Below are 26,013 nucleotides of genomic sequence, written 5' to 3'. Positions count from 1 at the left end.
AGTTAAAAATAGAACTACTATACAATCTAGCAATCCCACTTCTGGGTACATAGTCAAAAGAATTAAAAGCAAGATCTCAAAGAGATATTGCACACCAGTTTTGTTAAAGCATTATTTCTAATAGCCAAAGGGTGGAAACAACTCAAATGTCCATTGACAGGTGAATGGATAAGGAAAATTTTGTATGTATATGTACAATAGAATATTATAAAGCCTTAAAGGGAAGAAAATTGTGTCATATGCTACAACATGGATGAACCTTAAGGATATTGTGCTAAACAAATAAGCCAGCCACAAAGGAAAAAATACTGTATGATTCTACTCATGTGAAGCTTCTAATGCAGCTAACATAAAAACAGAAAGTAGAAAGCTGATTGCCAAGGGCTGGTAAAAAGGGGAGGGACAGTTAATGTTTATGAATAGTTTCTAAAAGTTCTAGAGATCTGTCTCACAACAATGTAAATATACTTAACACTACTGATCACCTAAAAATAGTTAAGGTTATAAATTTATTGTCACGTATTTTTTTTACACCATATACATAAATGAGCATTAGCTGTGCAAAATATAGTTCCCATAAAAGGATAAGTCAAATGTATATTTAGGTTGATCTTCTAATTCTGTTTTAATAAATATATATAATTCCAGAACTGATAATTTTGTTATAATTCAAAATTAATAAATCTTTATGACTGAGTATCGTAGTACTGAGAAATTATGTATAAATTACTAGACAGATATCTTAGGAATTTTAAACTGAGTTTGTCATTATGCTTAAAAAAAGAGAGAAAAAGCTATGGGTTTGTGGGGACAAAATTTAGTGGCAGATGAAATGAAATGGGAGAATAATTATTCACATCTTCATGTGACAATCCCAGTTGGTTCCTGGGTGAATTTCATTCTGTTTTGCCTTACATCAAGATTTCAATGTACTTGGCTCATTAGTGCTTGTAGGCATTTCTATATTGGCAATTTATTACACTTTCAGGTGACAGAAGCTGTCCTTTGAAGAATTGCTTCCTGACCTCCTCTTCTTTCAACCTATAACACCTGCCAAATGAAGTAGCCGGCTCTCTTTTCCTGTCCCCTTATAACACTGGGAGTTTTTGTGTGCAGGAGAGCAGGGCTGAAAAGCTTTGGCTGGAAGGTTTTTGTAGCAGCCTGCTTGTCGGATTGCATGGATAAACAATTTCTCAATTAGAAGAAGATAGACGAGAAGATAAAGTATTTGGTGACTGTAAAGCTTCAAGCAGCAGCTGAGGAAGGTTTTGAGAACATCTGGTCGGCATCTATTTCTTTTTAGGTAAGCATTCCTTTTACAACCAGCATACATAAAGCATGAAATTGGCTTACCCCATCTCCTTCTAACAAGGAAGAAGCAGGTTAGATTTATTTCTCCTTTGATGCAGGCCTAGAGGGAGAGAAGGGTGGCATGTGGCATTCCCACTGCGGGGTCCCCCCCAAATCTTCTGGACTCCTCTCAAAAAGAACATTTGTCGGCAATATCAAACCCATTTTTAAGAACCTGTATAGGCTGGTGGTGTAAGAGAACATTTACAAAAATAAAACCCAACTCATGATCTTTCCTTGTTTTCCCTGTGAAATTTCCCTGTGCAAGTTATGTCATCAGCATGAAACTCTCTTCCTTAATTTTTAAAATTTGTTCTTTGTGTACCTGGCTCATTGTCTTGCTTTGTTAATTTTAAGATTTCTTTTACTTTGGGAAATGAAGGCAGAGTTGTTTTATCTGTACTGGCTACATCTTGTGTGTTCACAGCACCGTAAAACCATCAAATTTTATTGTTCTTCTAATATGTAAAACTGTAACTAATAGGTTTCATAATACTTCCCTGTTTTAGAGATATAGCATAACTAACCAATCAAACCAAATAACCAATTATTTTTAAATTGTATGAATATACTTCAGAAGGGGAGCTGAATTCAAATCAGTGTTTTCCAGTTCAAGGCAAAATTTTAAATGCTGGGAGAGTATGTTTCATTTAATGATAATTGCTTATATGACATTGTGTTCATATTATTATCCATGCTAGAATAATTTGAAATCCACTTCATTTTATGAAATGTACACTAATCACACTGAGCCTGTCACATTCAAAGTGCTTTAAATGTTCATATATAATAAAAATGTGCTTTCAAACTAATGTGCATAAAAGGCAAATTTTCTAATTTGTGATTTTCAATGTATGTATTTACTTCCCACATACCTAATCTGTTCTTTACCAAACAACCATGCAACAAACATACATTCCTGTATTTTTTCCGCTATTCTTTAGCTGTTAAAATAGTTCTGAATTTCAGCTGTGAATAATATAAGATTTAGCCTTGTAATAAATGTGATCTATTATTTATGCAAAGTTTCCTGTAATATAAAGAAAGAAAATGTTTAGAAAGTTTTTTACACTTAAGACGAAAATGAGATCAGTTGAAGATAAATCCATGCAGAGTTAAAACTAGTCCAGAAGCAAAGAAAAGGTTAGCAAAGCTCAGGAAATTTCAGGGTACAGTTCAATTTTTGCTATCATCTTTATGTATGCTATATGTTTTCATTAAAACAATTAAGATCAAACTTTAATGAAACAATTTAGTCTTTAGGTTTCATCCAAAAGACAAAGTAGACATGGAATCAATAGAGAGGATTAATCTTTTTACCTATACTTACACACCAATGTGGAGGGAAACAGCCCCACCTTGTATAGACAGTATACTCAGTTCAGAAGCCACTATTATTGTGTATTATCTAGTTTCTTTCCTTTCTTTCTGCCCCCACAGTGCCTTGCCTGCCTTTGGTCATTTCACTGTCATTTGGTCATTTCATTAGCACTTCAATAGAAGAGGGAGAGAAAAAAAGAACTGGTGGTGAAATTAAGCAATCAACTTTCTTACTTGTTAACAAAGGTGGCAAAGAGGTTTAGGACTAGAAATAAGAATTAAAAATAGATTTTAAAATTATCAATGTGTTTTAGCAGCCTGTGTTGGGTCTGTTATTATCAGAACTAATTAAGAGTTAGCCAAGTTACAATGTATCTCTATAGCAGATAGCAGCACTGCCACCAAGTCCACTGTCTCTGAGGTTAGAGAAGCGCTGATTGATGTATAACTGGCATTTAGAAGAAGCAAGAATGAATCCCTCTTTTATGAACTAAGGGGGTTCAAATAATGATTTCTATTGTGTAAAATGGCTCTAAAATTCTGTTTGGTAAAGAAATTTGTCAAAAGAAAAAATCATCTAGTTGTGTATGTGATTTTTTTCACTTTACTGTAAGTTAAACTTGAATTAAAACAAGTTAAGAATGTAGCTATGTCTAAGACAAATAGAAGATACTGCAGGGTAGCATGAATTTCAAATTCGTCCAAAAGTCAAGGAGAGCAAAGTCACAGAATGCTAATGAGTTCAGTAGTGGTATGGTTCTATTTCATGCCACCTTTGCCTTTTTTTTTCTTCTCAGAAAAACCCCAAAAGTTTGCTCCTCAGTCCCTCCTGTAAATGCTCAATTGCTTCTTCAGTTACAGAAAAACTGGAAAGAAAGGGGAACAAAGGCTCAGAAGACTGAAACTAAGAGCCAGATGGTTAATTCAACTACGTAGGGCAGGAGGGAGCCCAAAAACCATTTGGGAAAGATCATTTTAGGGCTCCTAAGACTGAGGAAATCAGATGGTTCCACTCAAGTACAATATTTGACTATGAATGAGTCATTGGAGAGCTACTTTGGGTAAGTTTAGGAATCAAAGATAAAAGTTGTCCACTGCAGACTGATCCATTTTTCTTCAGGGCTAAACTTCAGATTATGGCTTTGGAGTCTGGGCTGTCCTTGTTGGAGGGCACGATGCACCATAGATTTTTATTTTCAAGAAACGGACTCCAGAGGTTTGTGGCCTTCCAGACAGCAGCCGGCGCCGAGCAGAGGCTCAGCCTCCGGCCTGAGCTGCTAGCGACCGCGTCGGGCTTGGCTGTGCGTCCTGGGCAGCCTGGCCAGCACCGCAGCCTGAGCTTCCGGTTCGAGCAGCCGCTGTTCCCTTCGGAAAGGACAGTGGGGGCTCGCGGCCGGCTGGTCCTCCGTGTATTTTTTGGGGAAAGGAGCTGGTTTGAAGGAAAGGAGGGAGTAAGTTTGTAAAGGGTTGGCTCCGCCTAGCAACTCGGGTGTCTACAGGGGCTGAGATGGTAGCCAAATAAAACGAAGGGACATTATCCCATTTGAGTAACGAGTGTTTCTGGAAGAGAGGGCGAAGTGTCCTGCCACTGTCGATTTGGCAGATTTCACTCAATCAACTGCCATTTGGTTCCCACTTCAAACACACCTCCCTCAGCCTGGCGTTCTGACCGACTCCCCACACTCGGAGTGGGGAGCGAGCAGAAAGAGAGAGAGAATCAAAAGTCAGCCTTCTTTTGGTCTCTGCGTGTGGCAGGTGCACAGCTGGTTTGGTCGTGAGCAGGTTGGTGTATGAGGGGAAAGCCAGGTCTGCTTCGCCTCTTTGGGGGGATTTGGGTGTGTGTGTTGGGGGGCAGGTGGGTGAGAAGAGATGGGGAGCAGAGTTAGGCGGAGTATTGAGCAAAGCTCCCTTTTCTCGCGTCCCACCTGCCTTTCCAGCCCCCAGCGTCCAGCCCCGCCTTGCTGCTTCCCCGCGCGCTCGGGTGGAGAGGAGGGGGTGAGGAGGGCGCGGGATGTGGGGGACGCCCAGCGGCGCATGGAGCCCGCGGTGGCAGCTGGGCTGTCTCTTTAAGCGCTCCGGAGGGGCCGGGGTGGGAGGGCGGCGAGCGCGTTTCCATGGCATCGGGGCTGCGGGGGCTGTGGGACCGCTGGGCTCACTCTGATGCAGTCGCTCCCGGCGGAGCAGGGGCGCGCAGCTCGGCGGTCATTACGCCTCGGGGGCTCGCCCAGCCGCTCCTCCAGCGTTCCCAGAAGCTCGAGACGCCTGGCGGGGCAGAGCTGCCACCTCTCCCCCCGCAGGGAGACGCGCCTCGCAGGTCCCGCGAGCCCTGCACACCAACTTCTGCCCGGCGAGCCCAACTTCTGCGCCGGGTTCGGACTCGCAGAGCCAGAACGGCGCGCGGCGCGCAGCTGGGGCGGCTGCCGGAGCCGCTTGGCCTCGCCGAGATGACCTCGCGACTGTGGCTCTGGTGCTTCTGTGCTTGGGTGGTTGCCGGCCGGCCGCCAGGAAGCGCCCTACAGCTCCGGCCGGGCATGTAAGTGGCGCCCGCGCGCTCCGGAATGCTTGGAGAGAGCAGGCGCCCGGCGCCCCCGCCCCACCCCGGACCCGCTGCGGACACCGCAGACCGTACCGGGGAGGAGAGAGAGGACTTAAGGTGCCGGCAGGCACCTGAGGGGTCTGCGGGCTGTCCCGGGCAGAGCACGGCGGGAACGCGGTGCCCAGCGCGTCCTCGGGTAGCGCCAGCCCCGGAGCAGAAACCGCGAGCGGGCCGTGTGCTTTCCACCAAACTGATACTTTCTCAGTCTGACATATTTCTTTCCAGGTTTGGGTGTGTGTGTGTGCGGGTGTGTGTACGTGTGTGTGTGTGTGTGTGTGTGTATTTCAATTAATTTTCTGTTTGGAAGAGTAATTGGCTAATGACAAGAGCCAATTTGTGAAAGGATTGTGAATGAAATCTTGTCGAATAGTGAGTTTCTTGACATTTTCTTCTTTCCAGAGACCAATGAGTTCGTGCATATGTATTTTTTTTAGAAGTATCACCTAATTCAAAGGAGTGCATTATTCCACAGGTTTGATTAGAAAGGCAAACCCCATCTTATCTGCCGAAGTGAGAACCGAAGAGTTAGGAGGGTGACTGAAACGCATTGTCTGAGGATGGGCACGGTTGTGTTTCCAGATTAGAAATCATGAAGTCTAGGAGATATTAATTCTTGGTCAGTGTGTCAAGCTTAGTCAGGAGCTCACGGGAAGTCTAAGTCTACAAATTGCTAGACCGTCTTGACTGGCTAGAGAAGTTTACACTGAATTCTGTAGCATCAGTGTGATCATCATCAAACCCCTGAGAGAGCAGCTGGATCTAATTCTGCCTTTTGATTTCTGCTCTTGAGGGGTTATGAATAGACACCAGAGTATTTTGAACATTTAGACATTTTTGCCACTCTGATGCTTCTTTGCTTCATTTTTGCTTTTCTGAAATGTAAATATTTTATTATATAAAAATTGCTTAGATAAGTACACAGGCCATCTATACATTTCTGGAGCTTTACTTTTTCCTGTAAGAAAAATTCTGTTTTAAGATTCACTTTACATTTCTATATTTCATTCCTCTCATGTGAGATTCAATTTGCTACCTGGTTACTGCAGTTGTCACTAAGTATAAATCTTAAGACATGGCCAGAGTGTCTGTAGCATAGCACAACTTCTTGCATACATAGTTTGTAAATATGTATTTGGCAGAAATGCCAGGAGTTTCTGGGTATGTGGTTTCTCTTGATTGATAAGATGTGTCTTGCTTATTTTGAAGTGGAGGTTGATTTAGACTTTTCCTCTTCAGCTTATCTCAGAAAACACATCTCACTTTGCATACTTGTGTCGGCATAAACCTTCGTTTCTTAGAAACTGCCTTTTAGCAAGCTTGCAGAGTAGCCATACTTTTACCTTTACAAGTCACATTATTTAAGTGGATCCTGGTTTGGCTTATTAGGTAGCCACAGAATCACCCATGCACACTGAGACTGACTAATCCCTTTGGAGAGGCACTGAGAAATAACAGGAATACCTACATCACTTTTTAACATTAAGTGTTTTACCTCATGTTTCAATATTGACTCTTTTGTTGAAAAGACTGGAGGGATGACATTGTATATCTTTTCACTTAAGGAGGCTGCTACTGCAGCTTATTTATTTATCAGGTGAGAGGAGATTGGATATTAAAATATATAAACTCTTAATTGTTTAATAGAGATACTTTTTTCAGGAAGTTATTGTGATCAGTCTGATGACTCTTAATAGTTTCTGAAATCTGGATGGGAAAAATCCAATCCAATAGTATTTAGTCCTCCCTGGTATTAGAGTTAATGATGGTTTCCTCAACAGGGAACATGTTGGGATTTAGTGCTAGGTTTCAGCAGATGCATTTGCAATTGTTTTAGGCATATGCAATGCAACCATGTATAGACAGCACTTGGCTTCCACACACCTGTCCATCTATTAAATTAAAGAGAATTCTTGCTGAGATTTTTATTGACCTCTGAGGTCCATTATCAGTGAGCACAGGCTTCTAATGAGGTGAAGACCACTAATGAGAATGCATCATCTTACTGACTGGCACTTATAGGTCATTAACACAGGTAAAAGTTTTATGTAGCCGATCTTGTACTTGAGCAGATTTTGGAGCTGGGGTGACCACTGAAAATAAGAAATGAACGTGCAGCTAATGAATGCTCAGCCTAAATTTAATGCATTGTGTTGATGGTGCATAGCTCTGTAGGTAAGCTCATTTTCAAAGGAAATTTTATTAACAAAGCAAAAAATATATGACATTCAAATATTCCAACTCTAATGACAATTGATCTGTCTGATGATTTTGTTTTATCACATTTAGAAAATCTTGAATAACTAAGGTTAAACAGATTCATATAATCAGTATTCCACAAAGAGTGCCTAAGTATCTACTCTGTAAGTAGGCATTGGAAATCACGGGTAGCAATTAATCCGTTTAAATTCTTACTTAGATGCCAGGCAAATTTCTAGTTACTTTACATGTATTACTTCATTTAATCCTGGAAATGCCTTATGCGGTAGGCAATATTTTCATACATATTTCATGATGAAGAAAGAGACACAGTAAGGTTAAGTTCACATTCCAAGAATTCAGAGGATCTGGACCCAGGCAGTTTGATTCTAGGGCTGGACTTATTAACATATTGGCCCATTTCAAACATCCAGACCCAGCCTCTGTTTTTAAAAAGTTCTTTTTAATCACTTCCAAGCTTTCTCAATGGGGGTAGTGCTGGTACCTTCTACCTACTGGGTATTGAGGAACCTGTGTGCCCTTTTTTGATTGTTGCCATAGCTATAGGGTTCTATTGGTATTTGGTGCTGGGTATACAGGGCAATGGGTTGCTAGTTGTCTTGCAATGGGTAGGATAGTTCCTTATAAGGAAGATCTATTTGATTTCTCTCCTCTTCACTCAGACTCTTCATAAGAAATTCTCCTGGTCTCTCATGGCTGTAGGTGTGCTTAAATATTAAAATGATAAGGTAGGCTTAAACTGGGTTTTGTGGAGTGGGAAAAGGTATCCTGACAAGTGCATTAAAAATTGGAGAGTAGTAACTGGTGATGGCATTTTGATAAAGGGATATTGAAGAGTTTACTTATGTTAATGGTACTCTGTAAATGTTTTCTAAAAGATTAAATAGGAGGAAATAAACTCTACTCCGGATCTTTGAGACGTCAAAAGAAAATGACTGGCTGTAATGTACTCTATTAAAATTTATCCTTTGTAATGTACCCTTGTAAACACTTGCATAATTATTTTATGTAACATGATGAAAAGTAGTAAACTTAGAAGAGTTGGAGATGCTATGCTTAGCAGAAATTAATAAAGGCAGATCTAGATTCAGCCTTTTTGGCACCAGGAACCAGTTTCATGGAAGACAATTTTTCCACAGATGGGAGAGGGGGGTAAAAGGGAAGGTGGAGCTCAGACGGTGTTGTGAGTGATGGGGGCTGGCTGTAAATACAGATGAAGCTTTGCTAGGTCACCTGCTGCTCACCTCCTGCTGTGCAGCCCAGTTCCTAAGGTTCCTGGAAGACAATTTTTCCATGGGGACGGGGGTTGGAGGGGGGGTTCAGGGGTGGTGGCAGAACTCAGGCCATGATGCCCGCCTGGTTCCTAACAGGCTGCTGTCTGGTGGTGGGGGCGGTTGGGGATGGCAGAAGTATTAATAATTTAAGCTTCTGGGACTTGGGAAACTTAGATTTCTCTGATACCTGGAGGACATTTTTAAAACATGTGGCCATTTTGTGACTCAGTGGTCACCTAAACTGTGTAGGATATTTCATATCCATCCCCTAAGGTGGATACTGGTACAGGTAGTTTTGACATACAAATCTAAAATATGACTGATATGTTACTATTTGTGCACCTCTCTCCCCCAACATACATACATAGAACTATGTTTCACCTTAGCTTTCTGTGGTGGGAATGGCAGAGATGTAGGTTTTATGAAGAACTAATGGATTTAGAAATAAAGCAAATAAAGAAGGTATGAAAATAATCTGGAATAGTGAAGGACAGTTGACAGAGTTGTCTGTTGCCCATACAACGCCAGAGTTTGTGTTTTGTTTTGTTTTGCTTTGTTTTTACTTATGATAGAGCCTGAAATGGAGCTGTCTTGGTCTATTTGGGCTGCTATAACAAAATGCCATAAACTGGGTGGCTTTTAAACAACATTTTTTTCTTACAGTTCTGGAGACTGAGAAATCCAAGATCAAGGCACTAACAGATTCAATGTCTGGTAGAGCTTGTTTCCTGTCCATAGACACAGATGTGTGCTCACGTGGTGGAAGGGGCAAATTTTTTCCCTTAGGCCTACACTAATCTTTCATGAGGGTTCCCCTTTCATGGTGTAATCACCTCCTAAAGGCCCTACTTCCTAATACCATGACCTTGGAGATTAGAATTTCTGCATATGAATTTTAGGGGGAAACAAATATTCAGATCATAGCATGAGTGACCTAGAGATATCTGGAGCTGATAACAATCACCTTTTCAATTTATAAATAAGTATGATCTGGGGTCTGTCATTTACTCACTAATGTAAATTAGTTAAAAATGATTTATTTTTTTCTTTAGAAATCAGCCACATTAAATGAGCATAAAGTGAATTTGAGAAGAGAAGGCTGTGGTACACTGACTATGGTTAGAACACTATTTTTAGCAGTTTGTATTTATTAATCTCTTTAATCCTAGCAGCAATTATATGAGGTAGATGATTCTATCATTTATTTTTTTATTTTTCAGTTGAGGAAAGTGAGGCATAGAGAGGTTAGGTAACTTGCCTGAAGTTTCATAACTTAGAAGTGGTGGGGTGGGCTTTGGACCCATCCTGTCTAGCTCCAGAGCCCTATTCCAAATCACCACACTCTGTGGTGGTCCCTTTATCCTTGACCCCTCCTTTGTATGCTCTTAAACTACCATCCTCCCTGACCTTTTTACTTGGTCTGGTTCTGTTCTTATATTCAGTAGTAGCTGTTCTTTTTCCTGTTCCCCCAAGTAGACCCAAACATTTGCCGAATAGTTTTATCAGTCAACTCCAATCCATACTTTGTTGATGAACTTGACATTTTATTATAAGAATTTCCTCAGTGTCTCTATCCTGTTTTAGCATTATTTACATGTTTATTCTCTTCTTTATTCTGCGTTTCATAGAAATAAATTTTCAACTCCTGTTTCAAGGTAATCCCTTCCTTGTGTGTTCCAGACTGCATCTTTTAAATTTTTTTAATATCCATCATTTTGTTTCTTTCTTTTATTTACAATTCTTCATGCTGGTATTTCTCTCTTTTCCTAAATGTATCCAAGTCTCCCTTTCTACATCTGTCTCTAGTCTGTGTCTATAATATGTCTTGTCTATATGCAGATCTCTCCTAACCTTTCCTCTTCTCTCCTTCACCTTCACTTGCTCAAAAATAGCTCAGGGTTGCTGCTTTCTTTCTTTCTTTTTTTTAATCATTATTCATTTGAGCCACTGCAGTCTAGCCTTCTCTGCTAAACTTCGTTCTCAGAGGCTACTCTCCTTTTTCTGTAGCATATGGCATTACTAGCTATTCCTGTTTTCTGCTTTTCCACATCTTTCCTTGTGCTTTTCCTTTGTCCACTTAGTATCATCTGTAGTTCTTCTCCTCCACTGGACCCTGCATTCTCCCATCTTCTGTCTTCATTTCTCTTTCCATTATTCACTTGTAACCTGGTTTGTCTCTTTCTTTTCTCTGGCTTTCATCCTATGCATTATTCTGATGACACTCAGATAGGTACATCTAGCTCTAATCTCTTTGGAGCTACAGACTTGCATTTTCAACTATAGATGTATCATCTCCATGGATTTCAGATGTCCATAGACCATCTCTAGGCATCATTATCTCCTTCTATAGGAACTTTGTGCATCTTCCCTTTTCCCTTATGTCATATTTGAAATTGTATGTTTGTCATAATATATTAATCCATAATATATTATGACAAACATAAAATATATTATGAGCCTTAGTTATATTAGGTGAAATGATTGTGAAAAGGCTTTTGGATATAGCAATTAGATAAATATAAGTTAATATTTATATTCTTATCACTTGCTAAATGCTGTAAACAACCACAATGAAATTCCTGATGCCAACACTTAAGCCTAGTCATGCTATTTTTACTCTTAGATTATTATATTTATCTCTCAGTTTATCTTTTCTTTTATATCTTCTGAATCTTCTTTATTTTTATTATATGTACCATTTAATTTTTATCAAAGTTGATTTCTAAAGCAAAGACCTAGGAAGACTATTTCCTTTCTTAAAAACTCTAGAATAAGGTTTAGGCATCATACTGTTATTCTTAAATGGCACTTATTATGTGTCAGGAATAATTTAAGTACTTTACATCTTTAAACTCATATAATCCTCAAAACAATCCTATCAGAAGGTAATATTAGTATCAATATTTTATGATGAGCAAATTGAAGTCCAGGAAAGTTAAGGTTTTCTGGAGAGACTGCATATGAAGTTCACAAGAGTGATCATGTAGTTAAAAAGTAGTGAAGCTAGGATATGAACCCAGGGTGTCTGACTCTAGAATCTGTGCACTTAACTACTACATTGTATTCAAGGCCTTATCAATCTGACATTATTCAATTTTATAAATGTTTGTTAAGGTCAGGGAAGGGCTTGCCCACTGCAAACGGGAATATGAACAGCAAGCAGGTTGGTTTGAGTCTTGGTTTAACAGTTCCCCCTGGTTAACAACGCTACTATCCACCCTACTAGGCCCACTCATTATGCTAATCTTAGTCCTTACTTTTGCGCCATGTGTAATTAATAGACTAGTAGCTTTTGTAAAAGAACGGATAAACACTGTCCAGCTACTAGTATTGCAACAATATCAGCAGCTACGGTCAAGTGCTATAGAACTCGAGCACCTAAGAGACCTTGAGGACGAGCAAGAGTGCTCGTCTGCTACCTAGAGAAAGGGGGGAATGTAGGGCAGAGGAAGGGCAGAGGAATTTGTAGGGCAGAAGGATTCTTCCAATTGTCGGGAATTTACTTGGGTGGGGCAATGAGCTAACCACAAACTTTTGCTTCTGGTCAATGCTTGCTTGCTACGCCGCTGTATGGGGAGTTATGGGATGAGGTCATTGAAGCACGGGCGACTGGCCCATCAGGCAATAGAGGGCAACCAACCCGCCAATTATTTCAAAAGGCAATAGTGGGCAGCCAATCATTTTAAAGGTCAACTCATGATCCATGCGTAGTCAGCTTGTGCAGCTTGTGCACCATGGGGATAAAAGGCATACCGTTGTTCCGGTCGGGGTCCTTGCCTGCGAGAGTGGCCACTGTGTTGGTGCTTTGGGGCTTGGACCCTGGCTAGCCAGAAAATAAACCACCTCTTGTGTGATTGCAAAAAAAAAAAAAAAATTGTCTTTAGTCCCCTTCTCCTAGTCAAGAACTGTGAGCAGTCTAAGATTATTGCTTTTGAAGTAATAAGTTAGTCTACCATAGTTCATAGTTGCGGGCAGAGGACATGAGATTCCTGGATCATAGACAAATGACTTTATTAGTCCATTAGTCCATAGCAGGCAGCATGAGCTTCATGTTTGCATCAGCTTCCTTGTCCCTGGCTCACTGATAAGTTCCATGGGGGCAGTGACAAGTGGCCCAAATGGATACTGTGCACACAGTGAGTTTGTGTCACAAGTGAGGAACCTGGAGCTTAGAGAACCTCCAGTCTTATAAGAGAGGCTTGCTAGCAAACCTGCCCAACCCTTGTTCTTTGAGGGAGAATTAGCTTTATTATCCTGCTCAGGAAATAACTGTGCTCTCACCCCTGGCAGAAGACACTCTCTCCATCCTCCAAGGCTGTTTGCTATACAAACATCCCTCCAGAAAAAATCTGTCAAGTCTTCTTCACAAGATAAATGTGAGAGATCATGAAAAACTGTCCCCCTACATCCCTAATATTTTTCTTCCCCAGTTTTGCAGCATCCGTTTGCTAAGGCTTAAATCTAGTCTCATTCTCTTTTGTTGAACTCAGCACTTGGTTTTTCCATTTTTTTAAAAGTACATAGGAACATGTTTGAACTAGATGAACACAGTGGTTTAGCGAGCTTGGTGAAGAGGCTATATTCAAATTCCAAGTATGCATCTTTTCTTCACTGTCACTGAAATAAAATCACTAACTCAATTACTCAATATGTGGCTGATTTCTTTTCTTGTTACTTCCATTTAATAAACATTTATTCAGTGTTAAGTACTTTGCTAGGCATTGGGGATACAGAAGGGAGTAAGATGGTCATTTTTTTAAGGAACTCATAGACCTGAGGAGAGACCAACAGACAGACCAGAGCCTACCAATACAAAATTGACAGAAATGGAACACATCACCCAGTTGTAGGGAAGAAAGAATACTGGACCTCAGGATAGATTTTCAATAGTTTGTTTTTCTTAAGCTGACTCTTTGAGTAGAGGTTAGATAGTTGTAAAGGTGGTGATGATGGTCCCCAAATACATTCCACTTTTCTGTGTGGTGCTTTTGTTCTCCAGTTGGTGAGAAGAACATGTGTAAGAAGGCAGCAAAGTCTCCCCTTTAGGAAAACCATAAATCGTTTTCTTAATGGTATGACTGGAGTTAAGAATCTGTATAAGACCATAGGAAAAGATAAGTTTAGGGCAGCTGAAAAGGGCTAGCTCAGGAAGGGCCTTGTATGTCAAGGTGAGAACTTTGGATTTTGTAATGGAACCAAGAAGAGAGTGACTGAGGGAAGGGGAATAACCTCATCAGATTTGTGTTCTTGAATAAAGGAGGGTCTGGGGAGGGAGGAGCCAGAGGCAGGAGTTCCTATTAGGAGGTTCTATCAGTCATCGGGAGAATGGTGTGAATCTAATAACCAATAGTGGTGGTGATAAAAGGAAGGAATGGATCTGAAAGATTAATATCAAGAGGAGTTGATAAATGCATGAAGGTAAGGGGATGAGAAGGAGGATATAATTAGAAACACAAGAGAAGGAGGAGCCTCAGGAGAAGAAGATGAGTTCAGCAGTGACCATGTGGGTATCTGTATGTGTGTGAGACCTCAGTTGGAGACATTCTAGAGAAGCTTCCCATAAGGGTCTGAGGCTCATGGCGGTAGTCCAGCCTAGAGCTCTGTTGGGATGTTGAAGTGGTAGGAAACAAGTATATACATAAAAAGTGAGGAAAAAAGATTACTGAAGAAGTAAATCTGGAAATTATAGTATGTGAGAGGAGGACAGGTGAAAAAGGACCTAAGGAGGAGAGGAGTTAGGAGTTAGTAAAGGAGTTAGACCAAAGTAGTACTGTAATCAAGAAAGGAGAAAATAAATTCATGAGAGGAAATCATGGAAGGCTTCATGGAAGTGATGGCATTTGAAGGCAAGATAGGATTCAGGTCAAAAGAGTATTCATTTACGGGAAGAGAGTGGAGCATGCAAGGCTTTGGAGGCTGTTGGAGGCCAGAGTGTCTTCTGGGGATGATACCCACTGCGGGTGAGTGGTGTTGCCATCATTGTCTCCATGCATTTGCTGCTCGACTCTCATCAGGATACTCGGGTTCCCAAATGCACATTTTTGCATGGTGCCTTTGTTATGAACTGACGGCCTCTTCCATCTCTTCCAGGCCAATCTCTCAGGCCCAGCACAAAAGTCACCTATTCACAAATACTTCCAGGTGCTATACTTCCTATCAGATAGGATAAATTGCATGTTTGTCTGTCTCAGCAATCTCAACTGACATTTTTGTTTGATATAGGTATCTGGAGATCTGTAGTGTCTTTTAAAAAAATCTATTTGTGATAACCATGTGATAACAATGAGGATGTGTTTGGAATTAGTAAAGGCACTTCCTGCCAACTCTTTGTAAAATCAGCTCCTTGTAGTATATAAATTATGTGGCTTGTCAGCTCATGATCTGGAAAATGTTTTCTGTCACTCCTTAGTGAACAGTTTTCACTGGTGTTTAATGTTCCCCTCACTGATGTGGTTAATTAAGAATTGACAGTAATTCTGAGCTTTAGTGGGTTTTACTCTTGAGAGAAGAGGCAAATCCCAGGAGACTTGAGGATTAATTTCTCTAAATTGTTATGAAAGCGATTTTCATGGGTTAGTGTAGTGGATGCTGACCAGGATAAAGCAACATAATTTTGAATAGTTTTTTGTTGTTTTTTTTTCTGAAGCTCAAAGCACTAATATTCGGTTGTAGGACCTGCATATTTTTATTTTATTTTGGTTTATAAACGAAAGTATATGTGGGGGTCTAGTGTACAGAATGATGACTATAGTTAATAATACTGTATTGTAGATTTGGAACTTGCTAAGAGAGTAGATCTTAAATGTTCTCACCACAGGGAAAAAAGGTAACTAGAGAGGTGACTAATGTGTCCACTAACTTGATTATGGTAATCATTTCACCATATAATATATACATCACAGCATCCTATTATACACTTTAATTTTATACAATTTTATTTATGAATCATACCTCAATAAACGTGAAAAAAGAACATAAAAATAAAATAATAGTCAAATTGTATTGCTTCTTTGTTTATTATGGAGTTTAAACAAAATTTGGCTATCCCAACTTACAAAGTCCAAGATAAGAAAATAATTCTCAGCGTGAATAAACTGGAAATGTATCTTGATATCAAAAATTTATTTTCCAATGCATTTCTCAGTTTACTCATGCTGAGAACCACTTCTTATCTTTTGAACTTTTGAACCTTCTCAGTATTTGGATGAGCAAAAATGAACATGGGTTTTCTTTAAATGTACTGGAATAACACATGTAAAATAAAACAAGTAGAAACTCAAAACACAGCAATACACATTAGCCAATTTTAATACAGAATAGTATTGTATTGGGCTTTAAGCATATTATATGCAATACTAAAATTAATTTTGATATAAGAAACACCATAGGCATCAGCCACTGAAAAGTATACACCTTCTGTAAAGCAAATTGTGCTAGAATTTTTTTTTTTATTTCGGCATATTATGGGGGTACAGATTTTAAGGTTTCAATAAATGCCCATTTCCCCCCTCCCCCCAAAAGTCTGAGTCTCCATCATGACCATCCCCCAGATGCGTGCTAGAATTTAACTGACAGTAAGAAGTCTGGGCCAGGAAACAAGGCAGTCAGCATTCCTCTTCTTTCATAAATCTATTTACAGTAGAAACCCCATTAACATTTTAATTGTTTTACATTTAAAATTGCTCTAAGTGCCACCTTTAAAGGGCTCAGGTCATTAAAATTTAAAGGACCAGAAAGTTCATAGTCTATGCTAATGACCTAGTGATAGTTGTGAAGACTCTAGATATTTTTTTTCTTTTTGCTTCATTGAACAACCTAGAGATTCATTGTAGTGGCTAAGTCTGCCTGAAGGTAGGTGTTGCATTGCCCCATTCCAATTCCATTCCCACCAGAAAGCTGTTCCCTTTCTCCCTCATCTGAATCCTTGTGTCTTTTAGAGTCCCTTTCAGCATTTCCTGCCAACTTTTATTTTATTGCCCATATTATTTCTCTAGCTAGGTTCTAATTTCATTGAGGGAAAAGTGTGAACCCAATAATTGTTGAATTAAAACTAGGCACTGATAATATACTACTTTTTAAATAGTAATTTAGACTTTTAAAAGTTTACTTATTTAAACAGAATTCTTTTATAAAATGTGGAACATGATACAAGGAAGTACCCACCTATTTTTATTTGTTTAAATTCTAGATATTGGTTGTTATAAAGCAAGGAAAATTCAGCTTTATGTGTCCTTAAAACAAAATAAGTTTATCATAATATTAATGAGCATCTTTATCTGAAATCCCAACATTTTGTAACATACCTTATCAAAAGTAAAAAAGAAACAAAAACCTAAAAAAGAATGAATTATTCTATAACTTAAAAAAGTTTACATCTTAATGATCAGAAAATAGAGACTAGATGATTCATTAAAGGTAATGCATGAAAACAAGTTCTGTTATCATTCTATTAAGCCCATTGTTTCTGTATAAAAGAAACAGAACCAGTTGAAATCTATTAGGTCTCCATGCCAGGCAACATGACAAAGAATTCCTATATTATTGCATCTATTTAATCTGAACAACAAAAATTGTATAATTGTACTATGCCTCTGGTATTGAAAAGTCATTATTTAGGGATAGGGATAAGGCAGAAAATACCATTTGCTATAATTTAGATATTTTATTCAATCCAATTTAATTTTCTTTGCATGAGTATAAGCCTTTATTGGTCCCACTCTCACTTACTTTTTATGATGTCTTATTCCGGAGAGTGTGCTTATTTTTTGAAGGGTGAAGTATCTAGTTAGGTTCAATCAGCTGGACCCCTGGTACCAGTTTCAATATTAATAGAAGTGGGCTTTGAAGTCTTCCATTCTCCTCTGCCTCACAAACTTTCCTATTCATTTTTTCATGAATTTTATTCTATTTGTCCTGTGAAATCCCCATTTTGACCCTAACAAGCTATTATTGTACTTTTACTTTAGACTGCATTTGTGATAGAGATATAGATGTTAAGATTCTGGTAAACTATTAGGTTCCAAGGAGAGTCAACTGAGATGCCTAACTCACTTTACTGTAGTCCTTGTATTTCATATTAAATATGCTTATAATATTCTCTTTAGTATGTGAAATCTGCATGACCACATGATGCATTATTAATAGCTTCCCCAAGGCTTTGCTTCTTGCTGTGACTACTTCAATTATCTTAACATTTAAGCTCTTCATCTGGAGACATAGGTGGGGCGTTTATGTTTCTGGCATGGCTTTCTAGTGTAGAGAAAAGAGGTCTGTTCTGAAGGAAATAGAGATCCTCTTATGATGGGGTGGAGCTCTTTGATAGAGAGTTCTGGTCCCCACGGAGGTAGACACTTCAAGAGAGCTAAGGGTCTGGGATAAAAGTTAATTTTAAAGGACCCCAGCAGCCCAGGGAAGGCACTTTTGCATCTGACAGCCTGGCCAAGAATTGAACTTGAGGAAGAGGTAAATATTCTCACAAAGGAAGAGGGTTCCATGTGGGGAGGTTCCATCATAAGTTAGGCTTCCTGCCTCATTCAGTGTGGCAACAAGAGATAGTAGGGCTTTTGACCTACAGACAAATTAAATGCCACGTGTCAAAAAAGTGAGCTTTATGGCTGAGTCTTTGCAATTGTGTGAGATGGGAAACACATTTGTGAGGAAGCAGCTAGGAATGGAAAGTCTGAATTAAAATGAATTATTGCTTGAAGGAAAGATAAATGCCTATTCTGATTGAACCTGCGGCTAGCGGTGAATCCATTACACCAACATATCATCACTGTCTCTTTCACTGAGTACTTCATTTGCCTATGAAATAAACTTGTTTTCTCTTAAAAACCATCTTTAAAATTTCTGTGTCTTAGCAAAGAAGAAAAAATTGGAAACAACCTAAATGTCCAAGAATGAGGAAACAGCTAGGTAAATTATGGTATATCCTTACAATGGAACATTTATGCAGCTATTAAAAATGATGTTTACAAAGAATTTTAATGTCCTATAAAATGCTTATATTATAATAAGTCAAAGAAGAGGCAGGATACAAATGCCTATAACAGCATGATTTTATATTTAAATGTATAAATATAAAGACAATAAGCACAAAGGGAGGGGAATGCATCAAAATATTTTAATAGTGTTTATCTCTTGGTGGTGAATTGTGGATTATTTTTATTCTTTCTTCTACAGTTCTCAGTTTTGGCGAACTTTTGTATAATGAACATCTATCACTTTTCCTTAGGAAAAAATACTTTCAAAAATTGTTTGCTTCTGAAATTGTTTTTTAACCTGTAATATATAACTGACAAGAGCCAACTGAAGACAACTTTGTAAGGCCGCTTTTGAGCCACAAGTGCTACCAAACTTTGTTTTTGATAAGAACCTTTATGGTTCGTTTGTATTTCAGTAAAAATGTGTCATTGTGCACTCTGTCTGGCTTGCTATTATTTAATCTTCCAGTGATGATCAAATAAAAAACAAAGATAATTTTATTTACTTAAAGGTTCTTGAAGTATCTCAGAGCTGGGGGGGGGGGAAAGCTGTCCATACTACATGGGCTCCAATCTTACAACCTTGCTCCAAATTGACTGACATAAGAATATTCAAGAACAAATGGGTCATAAGCATGGTTTCTTCAGACTTAGTGATTTAGAGTTTTATTCTTGTGTTGCGTTTCTCCTTATGTGCATATAATTTATTGGATATCAGATGAACTGTAAACTGCTAAATACTTTAACAAGTTTATCATCTTTTTTTTCTATTCCCAATAGTGAGATTAACCTGAGTTTTTAGGCTACTCTTACTGCTGTAACCAGTTGCTTGCATATAAAAATATTTTGCTTACCTAGAACACAGTTATCTGATAGCCTCTATACAGTTGGCCCTTTGTATCTGTGAGTTCTATATCCCATGGATATAACCAATGGCAGATCAAAAATAATTAAAAAAAACTATAATACAACAATAAAATAATAAAAATTAGAAACTACAGTATAACAACTACTTGCATAATAGCATTTATATTGTATTAGGTGTTATAAGGAATCTAAAGATGATTTAAAGTATAGGGGAGGATGTGCATAGGTTATATGCAAATACTATGCCATTAGGGACTATATACTACTATGTGAGGGACTTGTGCATCAACAGAATTTAGCATCCATGGGGGTCCTGAAACCAGTCTCTCAGGGATACTAAGCAACTAGTGTTCCTGGAAAACAATTGAGAATCAAGAAGTTTACAATAACAACAGCATAAATAACAACAAATTATTGGATGCTTGCTATTGTTTTAAATTCTCTGAGGAGTATTTACCTTATCTCATTTAATCATCATAAACCTATATAATGGTTGCTGCTCTCCCTATTTATCGATGAGAAAACTGAGGCTCAGAAAAGTTGAGTAGCTTGTCCAAGGTCACATAGCTGGTTCTTGTGAAGCTAAGAACCGAATCACATTCCAAAGCCCAACATATTCTTAACTATTACAGTAAATCAATAGTGAAAACAGATGTTACAGTCTGTATTCTAAAAATGCTGGATTTTATACTTCAAGTTTCCAAGAAAGGAGCACTCTTTTTTTCACATGACTTTAGCAAATTTATGAATAACATATTTGAAAACAGGAGAAGAAGGTTTCTAGAAATAGGAATTGATAGTAAAATACAAGATATGGTTGTAAAGTGATAGTGAGGGGGCTGAAGAAACTAGAAAATATTCCAAAGAACTCTGAAAGCTTAGTATTCTGGATTGGTTAGGTAAGGGCATCACTTTATCAGCTTCTATATCAATATAATAAATACAGAGCTTGATCATGATAGATTTATCTTGTCAATAAAATATTAAAGTCATTATAGTCCTAATTTTAAAATATGTCTAATTTTATTACATAATTTATACATTGTGTTATAGAAAGATTAGAAAATACAAATGACATAAAATAACAAAATAAAAATATCTCATAATTTCACAACCAGAAATATCCACTGTTAACATTTTGAAAGAACTACATAATATAAATACAAATGTAAATATAAATATATATGTTTATGTTTTAACAAAATGGGACTATGGTTTACTTTTAAAAAATCATTTTCAGTTATTATTCCATGAGCACATTTTAAAATATTCTTTGATTATAAAAATAGAGAAGTATATAATACATTTGAGAATGGTTTTCTTCCAGTAAGTATTAAAAAACACACATACAGTTATCTGATGCTTTGAGGAAAAATACATATTAATCCATAAAATTATTTTATGTGAATCAGTTCATTTCTTAATAATGCTACATCAATGAGGTACTACTGTATTTTAGTTATTTCTGTGCTATAGAGCTCTTATTATTCTGTTCTAATTAGATTAAACATTTTAAACAAAGATTTTTTTTTAAGAAGAAAAGATCAATAATGAGAGTGATAATTTAAGGTGTTTTGAAAGGAAAAGAGTTCATAAAGTGTATATTCCCTGGCTGAAGCTGATGTGATTTAAAACCATCTGCTTCTTTTATTTGAATTGCAGTTAGTTTTGTATCCATCAGCCTACTTACTTCAGGGGGAAGGGCAGGACCAGCTTCCAAAAGCTGTGGTTTCATTTGTTATTTCATTTGACAAAGATTCGTTGAGCACCTACTTTGTGCAGATCCTGTGTTAGGTGCTTATTTAATGCAAAGAAGTATAAAGATGTGCCCTCTGTACTGAAAAACCTCCAGTCTAATGACTAAAACAAACAAACACACAAACCAAAAAACCCAAAGAAACACTTAATTACGATTATGGTGGGTACATAATAGAGAATTGAGCTTAGGGGGCTGTAGCTGTACATGTAGGGGTAAGAATGGCTCTTTGGCCATAGATATTCCTAAGTGGAGAAGCAAGTGACAGTGAGAAAAAAAAATTGGTGGCTGGCTAAGGAGAGTAATGCAGTATATCTAGGTAGAAGGGCTGCGTGTATAGAGGATTAGGGGGCTAAGGAATGAGCATGCAGTGTCATGGAGATTAGGGTATGAGATGGAACAAGCCTTGAGAAGAAGTCAGGGCATATCAAAGAGGCATCATCTGTGTGCCACGCTGAAGCGTTGGGATTTTATCTTGAAGGAAAGAGAAGTCATTGAAAATACTGTCCATGGAGCCAAAGAGAATGGCTGTGGTTTAGAGAAATCACTCTGGTAGCTATGTGAAGAGGCCCTAAGCTGTGATAAGAAATGATCAGGATATGAACTAAAGTGTTAGAGAGGAAGATGTTGAACTGATGAACTTGCTGATTGTTGGATGTGGGAGGTAAGAGAGTGGGTGGGGAAAAGGATGACATCATTATCTCTGGGTTAGGTGCCTAGATGCATAGTGACGTCTACTGCAAGTGAAGGAAACTCTGAAGCCAGCAGATTGAGAAAATATTTTAAAGATGATGAGTTTGTTTTGGATGTGTTCATATGGGTATGTGGAATTCAAGTGGACAGAAGCAGTGACTAGAATAATAATATAATAATAGCAGTGACTGGATATACAACTATGAAAACCAAGGAAGGCGATAAGATCACTCAGGTATTATCTGTGGATTCAGAGAACCCTGAAGACCCTCATCATTTTAAGTATCAGAATAGAATAGTAGTTAAAGGATGAGCTCTGCTGTCTGGCTTCAAATCCTAGTTCTACCTCGTTGTGGGGTAAGTTAGTTATTCCCTCTGTCCTTCAGTTCCTCATCCATAACATGGAGATGAGACATATTTAAGCCATAGGGTGGTTTGAAGCAAATGAATTAATTTCCTATAGTATATGATAGGACTAGCTCTTTGTAAAAGTTTAAGAGATTAAAGTTTAGCTTTACTCTATTATTAAAATGATTGAGAGAAATAAACGAAGAACTGGTGAAGAATACAGCGTAAGTTGTCAAAGGGGTAGAGGAGAACATGTATGAGGAAAGTCAAAAATCAAGGCAGAATTTCAAGATGGAAGGTGAGCTGTATTAAATGTCTCAGGAAGAGACATTTTTAGCAAGAGCTAAAAAGTGTTCTTTTTTGTTATGAAAGTTTGCCAGTGTACCTGGTGGGATGGGGCCAGGATCTTGATGCAGTAGTCTGAGAAATTAACAGGAGGTGAAAATAGACTGAGCTAGTAGAGACCACATTTTCAAGAAGTGTGACTGAAGTCCAGGAGTTAGGGTAGGGGGTCAAAGGAGACACCTAGTCGAGTGAGTGTTTGTGATTGTTGGAAAGTATGAGTGAATCTGAGGCATTTTAGGTAAGTGAGGAACAATCAGCACAGAGAAAACAACCAGGCACTGATTAAAAGAACCCCTTATTTATGCATCAGATTTCCTCACTATATTCTGTGTCTGGCGCTGGGCCATAAGCTGAGTAAACTGTCAAGGAACTACACTCTGAGGCTGTGTGTGAAGAGAAATGGCCATAACATAACATCCTGTGTTCTGGCGGACTCTGAAGTAAAGATAGCAGAGGAAACCTGCCTTCTTGCAGCTGAAATAGTCTCATGAGAGTATTAGATTGGTTTAGGAGTGGTAGGATCTCTGGGTGATTGGCAAAGCATGGTGTTGACCTCAAGTATATGAGGTCATTTCAGTAGCTTTTACAGCAGGTAAGACCACAGTTCAGGGAGCTTCCTGACTGCAGGAACCCCCTGTAGGCTGGCTGCTCTCTAGTCATGCTGACCAAGCTATTCTCTATGTGGCCTCTGACAACACCTTTTATTTGCATGCTTTTAGTTTCAAAGGCACAACAGTATACTGAAAGGAATGTGAAGCTAGATAACAGAAAAATTTGTTTCAGTTTCATTCATTCATTTGTTCAAAAATATGTTTTGAGCACCTACTATGTGCCCAACAATGTGCTATGGGGCTAGAATTACAGTGGGGTCAGGACAGGTAGGGCATCTGCCCAAAGAGCTTGTAATCCAGTGAGAGAGACCAGCAATTAAATAAACAGCCATGCTCTGACAAGGAGAATAGAGAAAGGCCCATCCAGAAAGGTCAGGGCATCTTCCAGGGAGAAAGTGACGGCAAAGCTGAGAACTAGAAGGTAGGCTGAGATTAGTCAGGTGCCTTGCAGTGATAAAAGAGATTGGTATTTTTCAAGACCTAAAATAACTTTGAATAGGCTGGAATATAGAGTGTGCTGTCCCTTTGGCTAGTTAAGTGATACTGGGCAACAATGACTCTAACCTTTTGTCCCCTTCTCTTTAAGGACAAAAGTGGGCAGCCATGATGCCTTTGTAGGCTGCTGTTTTTAGAATGTAGAGATAAAAACAAGATATGGAGGAAATTATGGTGAGGACCAGAAGTAGGGTAGACTAGGGTACAGAGGTGCAGAGAGGGCAAGAGAAAAAGTAGACTCTAGGAGATCTGTTGGGAAGCTGCCAGGTGATGAGATTGCTGGGCTGGATTGTGAATGGAGAAAGGAGTGAGCTGGCAGAAGGAACAAGTTTGCCCAAGAACAGGAGATACTGGGCTGCACAATTACTTGGAAATTCCTGAAAGGTGCTTCATTTGAGAGGGATCACCATGAAATGATGAAAATGAACTGAGTTTCCAAAGAGAGAAATTTTAGAGAGAATACAGCAGGGGATAGAGCAGGCCAGAAAGCCAAAGAAGAGAGACACAAAGAAATAATTCCATGAATTTGTGTCAAGGAACTTTAGAATTAAGTCTTTGAAAACATTAAATTTAACTCTATCTTAGATTTAACTCTAACTTTCCTTTGATGCATGCTCTTGTCAATCTAGTTAGTTAATTGGGTGAATTCCAGACTTCACAACAAGGAACTCAAAAGTGTCAGTTTGTAACTGGTCGAAGCATACCTACTAAATTGTAGATGCGGCTTTTCTAGGAACTTTAGAGCCAACGTAGTCCATTTCATTTCTATCGCTAGTTTATGAATATTAAAATTTTTTGAAGTTTCCAATATTCTGTCTGTAGTAGCATAGAGGAAGACATTCACATTCCTTAATAGAGTTGTTTCTGAGCAAAATGAGGGGAGACTCGAATCTCCCCTGATTCGGGTTATTTTTGCAATAATTTGAAGTTGAAGTGTGTGGAAATTTAACTCTGTTGATGTGCGTTTGGATTCTGAAAGAGACGAAAGATGCTGTGAAAAAGTGCTGCGCTGTGTTGTTAGGAAATGGGATTGCCCAAAAGAGCATGGCCAATGCCTAGTGCAAATGCATTGTTGACCTACCCCGGTGCGGAGACGGAGGGGGCGGGGCGGAATCGATAGGCAATCACGGGCGCCGCAGGGAGGCTCCCGGCTGCGCTCAGCGCTCTCCTTCGAATTCAACATTTCCTTAGCATCCGGACTGCGTGCATAGTTTAGCATTGGAGAGAAAGAACTTGGGACGTTTAAAACATTGCCGTCGTGGGTTACTATGATTTGGCTTTAGTTTCATTTTTCTCAGTGGTCAGAGAATATTGTTTCCAGTCAAAATATCCTTGTGTGTCCTTCAAAAGACTGATTTATGGTTGCTATGGGAACTGGATTATCAAATTTTGAAAATTAGTATATTTCAGGTCCCCTGGAGAAAACATTCTGTGTGTGTGTGTGTGTAAAGAAGGAATAGAATCTTCTTCATCTATTGTTATTAAAGTGTCACACACACCTTTGTTAGATGCATTGAGAGTGTGTGATGTGACACTCCATTCCAGACGGTGAGCTCTGCCTTAAAAATGTATCCAGACTTTGACTACTCCTTGATATGTGCACTGGGGTCACCCTGTTCCAAGCCATCTTCATTTCCTACCTGGATTATTGACACAGCCTCCTAGCTAGCCTCCCATACCCTTGACCCTTTCCCCACCCTGCCCTGGAAGTAATTCTGTTAAAATATGTCAGATCATGTCACTCACTCTTCTCAAAACTCTCCATTGGTTCCCACCTCCCTCAGAGTGAAAGCCAGTGTCTTCACTGTGGCCCTAGGGCCTAGTGTGGTCAAGCATCCACTCCCTATTCCCAGCTGATCTCTCTGAACTCATCTCTGAGCACTCTGACAGGCTCAGCTACTACAGGCTCACTCATCTCCTTGCAAGGAATTCTGCTTCAGGGCTTTGGAGTTTGCTGTTCTTTCTGCTTAAGAATACTTTTCCCATAGATAGCAGCTCAATCTTTCACCTCTTTCAGGTATTTGATCAAATGTCACTATCTCTGTAAGTTTCTAATTCCTTAAGATCTTGACCCTCCCTTTCCCCTTCCCTATTTTATTTTTTCATAACACTTACAAAGATCTCATCTACTATGCATTTTGCTTATTTATTTACTTAT

At 38.9% G+C, this 26,013-nt stretch overlaps 1 pseudogene; it reads left to right on the top strand.

Annotated features, from left to right (window-relative positions):
• Positions 1–4,889: 4,889 nt before the first annotated feature.
• Positions 4,890–26,013, top strand: part of LOC105879163 (EGF-like and EMI domain-containing protein 1) — a 551,225-nt pseudogene continuing 530,101 nt past the window's right edge.

This window comes from Microcebus murinus, chromosome 1 (genome assembly GCF_040939455.1).
Source record: "Microcebus murinus isolate Inina chromosome 1, M.murinus_Inina_mat1.0, whole genome shotgun sequence".
Taxonomy (NCBI): Eukaryota; Metazoa; Chordata; class Mammalia; order Primates; family Cheirogaleidae; genus Microcebus; species Microcebus murinus.
Note: the sequence above shows the minus strand (reverse complement) of the source record. Positions and strands in the feature narration are given on the sequence as shown.